Here is a 6,000-nt window from a genome sequence, read left to right as displayed (position 1 = left end):
CTTTAAAAAAGTTTAATTTGTTCTCCTTATGTAGCCCTCATCATTGTATAGCTGAGGTCCCACAGTCATGAATGGATTTTATCCAGGCGAAGAAGTATTATTTCAGTTTGACAGATGGGAAACTGAGGCACAGGGTCAGCTAAGTAACTTGTCAGGGTCAGACATCAAGACTAGCAGAGCCGGCAATGGTACCTAATGAGTCCCTGCTCAGTGTCTTATCCTCTAGACGAGCCTTCCTAGGTCCTTTATACCGTTTTATAGGAAGGCAGACTAGTAACTGAGAAACAGACATGATATTATTGGTATCTATTTATAATTTATTTGAATTAGCACCCACTACGTGCTAGGCACTTTCCAAACTCTGAAGAAGGACTGAACCTGCTCCAAGGAGCTCTCACTCTGTGGAACGGTAAAGAGAGGAGTCGTGTTATTGAGATGGCTATGATCATATTAATAGCTCTATTGTTATGAGTCTCTGAGCATGCCCACTGTGTACTGCATGTTTCCAGAAGTCAGAACAGAGTCAGTGTGAGCTGCTGAGTGCTTGTACAGCTAATAAAAGTGCTATGCCATTTCTCCAAGCCACATAACTCCTGAGTGGAACTAACCAAATTATTCACTGTAAATAATGTACAAGATGAATTTTAGCTTTCTTCTCAAATATAGTATTCATGAAAACACTTTTTAACTTTTATTTAATCAGCTGTAGAGATGGTTAAATGACAAATACTTTGTCAATTGTCAAATAATTAACTGCATGATACTTTTTCTATTATTAAACCAGCTGTATACTTGAGTGCTTACTCAAGTAAACATGACGGGCTAGCTCATTCCCTTCCGAAAAGGAAGGCTGAGAAGGGTAGTTCTTTCGAGGAAATTGCTGCAAGGATTCTCTCATAGAGCTTCTGCCACAGAATGTTGTTGGGAGGCCAGTGTCTGCTTCTCTTTGGTAAAGACTAACCCTCAAACATGGCAGATCACCCAGGACCCATAAAAGGTCAGAGCCATCCACACGTCTGCAATTCAGTTAATCCCACTTTGGCTCAGGACCCTAATTCTGTTGGAGCTTTGCTGCTAGCCCCCACACGCACATTCTTTTAGTCATACTACTCCAGGTTCCCTGTGTGTGTGTGTGTAGCACTTCAACACAGATAACCAAGGCCTACCCTGATTTCACTCTGCACAGGCCCTAGAAAAAGGGCACTAAGGGTGGGAATGGGAAAGATTTTGAAGTGGTTGCACCTGAGCCTTTCTTCTGCGTGGAGGACACCGGGATCTCCAGGGGTATGATCTGGCCTTACAAATACAAGCATAGATCTCATCTTACCTAATTTTGATTTATGATAGTGGGGGAAAATACTTGTTAACTTAATATATGTCTACACAGGGATTAAAAAAAAAACCCCACAGCTGGCCCAGGTCAGCTGACTCAGGCTCACGATCCAGGGATGAAAAATTTCTGTGTGGATGTTTGGGCTTGGGCTGGAGCCTGAGCTGGGGAACCCTGTGAGGGTGAATTTTTAGCCCTGCAGCCTGAGCCCCACAAGCCTGAGTCAGCTGATTCGGGCCAGCCACAGCTGTGCTATAGGGCTTTTCTCCCCATATAGACTACCCTTGGGGGTCGTGATTTTCCATAGAGAAAAACTATGTTATTTAAACTTCATTTCAAAACAACGATCAATCATACCTGCAACATGCCTAGCACACTTTAGGATGCTATATAAATAATGTTTATGAAGTAATGTGACATAGTTAATTGCTCAATTAAAGTTTAATTAATGTTTGTAAAACACTTTAATGTACTTTGCTGGAAGATCTTACATAAGCGCAAGGTCCGAGCCCCAGAATCTGAAGACCCCCAAATTTTGGAGATGTGTTTTGCTAAATCAAAATGAGAGATCCTGGATCCTGTTGTCAATGTAACAGCTGGCCTTCATTCATATAATGGGCAAAACTAAATCTCCAAACTGGGTGAAGGGTGGTGTGGGAGGATTCAAAATACAGATGTGGATCCAAATTTAGTGGCTTGACCACACTGGAGATCTTTCAAAATTTTCACAATCTATGTTGAGGCAGACTGATGTCTACAACATGAAGTGTGAAAAAGGGGAAAAGCTCTTTTTTTCCTATTTTTATTTTTTTCTTAAAAGAGGATATTATTTATTGTTGTGTTTATTACAGTAGTGCCCACAGTGTGCTAGGCATTGTCTACAAACAGGAAAACAACAGACCATGCCCTATTTGTGGCCCTGATCTTGGAATCAAATCCAAATGAGCATAAGGGTCTGCCTGTGCAAACCCAGTTACAGGATAAGGGCGTAAGTGAGATACCAGGTGTAGAAACTGCCCTAAATTTCTCTCTGGTGCCCTTGTTTTGCTGTTACATGAACTAAATGGGTAATTAGGATAATTTCTGCTGTTATGACATCAGTTTAGCATCATAAATTTGCTGTTATGGGGCTAATTTGTTTGAGGGAATTCTTTGAAAATTTAGGGGTATTATCTTTTTTATAAAAATCTGTTTCCCTTTTTTTGGCCAGTTTTTATTAGTAAAATTGATCAGAGAAGGCTAGTATAGAGTAAGTAGAATTTTTACAAAACAATGAATGTTCAGTTTAGTAAATGCAATGAGAACTTAATTATGAGCTAAAGATAAGCCAGGCTGCCCACAAATAATCTGGGTAGTCAGTGAACCACAGTATCCGGTGGTTTGCAAGTGGCAAAGACATCTCATTGTCTGCTCTGCTTGAGTTCATACACCTATTTCTAATTAGATACCTGCTGTCTACAATGATGGTGGGGTATCTGATTTGAAAATGTGTGTTCTCCTTTAAATGCATTCTGTTAAGTATATTGTGTCATGTGATATTATGTAGCATTCAGTCAATTTGCATCCCATTATGACATAAAAAAGTACTTTGATGCTAGCAAACATGATGCAATACAATGTGAAAGTTAACAGTTTTCTCCATTAGTTTTTTTCAGGTCAGATTATTATTAGATTATTGACTAGGAAATCAGTATCTTAATCTGCCCCAATTTTGTGTTCAGAATATATTTTATTATTTTAAAAATAAGATGACACCTATTATTAGAATGATGCTGTTTCGACTACAAATAGATATGTATTCCCCAAATATTCTCATTCTGTGCATTACCTCTCACAATCTTTAACTATTTTAATTTATTGACTTTTATCATTAAGATCATTTGCTCGCTCTCTCTCTCTCTTTCTGTATATATATTTATCTATATCTATAGGTATCTCTCTCTCTATGTAAAATACGTATTTTAGCAGCACAGTTGGTAGGCACGTTGCAGGGACTGAGTAAGTACAGGTGCCTGTGCCACAAGTGGCCTTTACACTCTATCAAAAGTCCATTTGCATCATCTCTGCCATGCTTTTACACTTCACTGACCTGACGAGGTAGAGGCCCAAGGCAATCATAAATATCATTATGCTGAACCAATGTTTACCGCTTCTTATTAAATTTCATATTTATGTGTGCTGTAATCCTGTGAAGTACAACACTTGTCTCAACTGGAGTCCTGCACAAAACTCACCAACCATCAATGTGTAAGGATATTTTGCAGCACAGATGAAGAGAAAGATGCTGTTAACCATAACATGACAACTACCAGGCAAATAACTGGCTCTGAGTGGGATTTTCTAAATTGGTCAGCATTGGCCCAATTCTGCTCTCATTGAAGTCAATGGTAAAACTCCCACAGACTATAATGGGAGCAGGGTAAGGCCATTGCTGAATACCTCTGGGGAAAAAAATCACATTCAGTATGTGTACCAAACTAGGCCAATAATTTTCTAACCTATCAGCCAACATCATTTGGCAAGCAGTATTTTGCTCATGCTGTTATTGCAGTTCTAGTTACACTTTTAAAATCTTAATAAAATAAAGGAAACTCAATGGTTTATAGATGCTGGTTAAAATGTGAAGAAACTGATGTTGCCATAAGGCAGAACATCTGTGTGAAATGTTTGCTGTTATTTTTATGAAGTAAGAAGACGTTTCCTATTTGGGCTGTTTATGGGAGAAGTGAGGTTGGATGTTTATGGGAAACTAGGATGTTTATTTTTCCCTCTGGGAGAAGAGAGAGAAGCAGCAGCAGTACTTGAATCAAAAGTGTCTCTTCATAGGTGTACCAAGAAAAGTTAGAAAACTGGTTGTTCACTCACTTAATCTTACAAAACACTGATCCAGTGTCTTTTGAGCTACCAAGTTTGTCTTTTCAGTGTGTTCTCCATTAAGTGCATGGTATTAACTGCCTTCTTATTGAGTCTTTTAAGCTTTTAAAATATGAAATGCATAGTGAGGGATAGAATAGCAAAATTCTCCTGATCTGAATAAATTTAAGATGTTTTAAGTTAAAAACAGCTTACTGTTAATATGAAAAATGTGCATTGTGAATGCAAGTGCACACACTTTCAGTATTTTAACTGGATATTTTGGAATAAATTTGAATTGTAAAAATGGAAATCCTTTGATTAGATATGTCTTTGAAAATAGCTGGTGATCATATGCAATATTAAATTTTATCAACATCAATTCCTTCTGCCTTGAATGAGAAAGAAAAATGCCCAATTCATGGATGATGTTGAGATACAAGTATATGGTGAGGATGATACATATCAAGACAAGCCTGGGAAGAGGACATTACGATATCAAGGCAATGACAAAATTTCAATTCAAGTCTATAGAGACCGTATTAAAATGTCAAGACGATGGCAAAATTATGCCAATGTAAGTCTATAGAGACCACTTTTCTATGTCAAGACAATGGTAAAACAATGTTATAAAAAATGATTGAGACCACATTGCAGTGTTAAATTATGATGCCAAAACCTTGTCATTTCATGTCTATGGAGATCAGGTTCTAGTTTTTAGATAACAGCAAAACAGTGGGACTTAAAGTGACAAATAGGGAGGAATTTAATGGGATTTGTGCTCCTAAACCACTTAGGCGCTTTTGAAAATCCCACCCACAATGAACAAATGGGCAGAGCCTCAACTGGTGTAAGTTGGTGTAGCTATACTAATTTACACCAGGTAAGGATCTGGTCAGGATTCTGTTTAAAAAAACAAGGCCAGACTTAATCAGAGTAGCGCTAAATCAGAGCATAGCACAGCCTCCCCCTCTGAGCTGAGGGGAGAAGGATCTAACTCTTCTCAATGCATCTAAGGAACCACATTAAAGAGTTCCTTAGGGAATTTTATCTCAATTTTCTGTTTTGGAACTTGAAGAGTAATTGGTGGATATTCTCAAGACCTTCATCGGGGTTTAGAGAACAAAACAAAAATGGAGAGGGGAAGATAAATTATAAGAAGTCATTTAAAAAATGTTGAAGTTGAGCACCAACTTCCTTGAACAAGAAACTTATATGTTAAAGGCAGACCATTTTTTAAAAAGTTGAGTAAGTGTAGTGATTATGATAGTAAGGGACTAACAGCCCTGGATTGACCCTGAAAGTGTCAGAAGGGGTTTGTATACACTTCCTCACACAGTTCTGCCCTTGCACCCCAACTGTGGTTTAGAATACTTTTGTGGGTTCCAATCCTGGGCCTCTCTTGACTGTCACTTTCCTTGGCTGCAGCTGGGATGCTGAGATCACCTGGGGTGCTAAGAGTTGACTGTCACTGGATTTGTATCGGTTTCAGAGTAGCAGCCGTGTTAGTCTGTATCCGCAAAAAGAACAGCAGTACTTGTGGTACCTTAGAGACAAACAAATTTATTAGAGCATAAGCTTTTGTGGGCTACAGCCCACTTCATCGGATGCATAGAATGGAACATATATTAAGAAGATATATATTTGGATATATATATGGATTTGTAGGTATGCAGGCTGGAGCAGAAGCTTCTGCTCTTTGCTCTAATTTTGCTTCTCCCAGCCCCTATAATCTGACAGAGCCTGAATTTGTTGACTTTGGGGATTGGTTTGAAGGGAGGCTGAAGTTTTCTTTGTTTTGAAGGTGTTGGCTATTA

This window comes from Lepidochelys kempii, chromosome 6 (assembly GCF_965140285.1).
Source record: "Lepidochelys kempii isolate rLepKem1 chromosome 6, rLepKem1.hap1, whole genome shotgun sequence".
NCBI classification, from domain to species: domain Eukaryota; kingdom Metazoa; phylum Chordata; order Testudines; family Cheloniidae; genus Lepidochelys; species Lepidochelys kempii.
Note: the sequence above shows the minus strand (reverse complement) of the source record.